The following is a 1,376-nucleotide window of genomic DNA, read 5'->3' on the forward strand; positions in this document are numbered from 1 at the left end:
GCAAAAAAAAAAAAAAAAAGCCAGAGATGTTGGCTTATTAGTATTATAAAAGTTATTGTCATATCATATCGTGTCATATCGTGTTCTCTTATGTCAGGTTCTTATTGAATAAATAACTTCAATTGAATAAAAATACATGCTGGCTATAAACAATCAAATGAAATCACTATCAACTAAATTCATAGATGGATTGTGCATAAATGTTAAGTTTAAATATAACATTTTAATGTAGAAATATTAAATGATTGCAAAAATGAATTAAGCTACTTTTTTAAATATGAAACTACAGTCACCAGTTGGTGGCAGCAAATGACTGTCTTAATGAGACCAAATGGTCGCATTTTGCGACCATTTTTTCTGCCTGTGCGACTTTTGTGAGCGGTCGCACTGGCGCGACCACCGCGTTGGTTGACTGTTAAGTTTAAATATAACATTTTAATGTAGAAATATTAAATGATTGCAAAAATGAATTAAGCTACTTTTTTAAATATGAAACTACAGTCACCAGTTGGTGGCAGCAAATGACTGTCTTAATGAGACCAAATGGTCGCATTTTGCGACCATTTTTTCTGCCTGTGCGACTTTTGTGAGCGGTCGCACTGGCGCGACCACCGCGTTGTTTAACTCATAAGCGCTGCCATTTCTGTTGCATGTGAGAAACATCAAACGGCAAATGAAGCTGAAAGCATAACGAAACCGCACTACTCGTTTGAACTGCGCAGCACTTCGAGTGTAGAGCGTGGTTTATACTTGCCGCGTCAGCAGGAGCGCGAAGCTGTGTGCAGCAAAAATGATGCGAATATTGAGGAAACGATGGATGGTTTTCATGCTAAAGTAAAGTAAAAGACTGCTTCTTAAACCAGAGGAGGTGAACATGTTGGTATTCTTGTGGGGGGAAAAACATGCAAGCACTGTCACCAACAGCAAGTTTGGTTTTACTTTTCTTTTTGTTTTCATTTTGAAAAGCTTGTATCTTTGCTGTTTACCTCACGTTACGCTATGGAGGCTCTCTTTTATTTCATTTTATTTGATTCCTCAGTGTTTGCTGAAAATTTTTAAATTGTGACCAAATCATGTGCTCGTGCGACCAACTGAGAAAGTTAGTCGCAAAAGAGCGACCAGTGGTGCTAAACGTTCTGTAATTTATTAGTCGGTATATGCCGCCATGCCTCATCTTATTCATTTTGTTAATAAACTTTTTGTAAGCTAGTTTGTCATTGTATCGTACTGTTTTATTGTTGTCTTCACGTTTTACAATGTGACAATCAGTCGTCTAATAATCGCGCTTCTCCCGGTACATCTTTGCAGCGCAATGGTGCCGCCGTGCAAGGCGAGAGTGTTCACGAAGCACAAACAAGTGATAATTTCGACACTTT

This window comes from Sinocyclocheilus anshuiensis, unplaced genomic scaffold (assembly GCF_001515605.1).
Source record: "Sinocyclocheilus anshuiensis isolate Anshui unplaced genomic scaffold, SAMN03320099.WGS_v1.1 scaffold1272, whole genome shotgun sequence".
NCBI lineage: Eukaryota > Metazoa > Chordata > Actinopteri > Cypriniformes > Cyprinidae > Sinocyclocheilus > Sinocyclocheilus anshuiensis.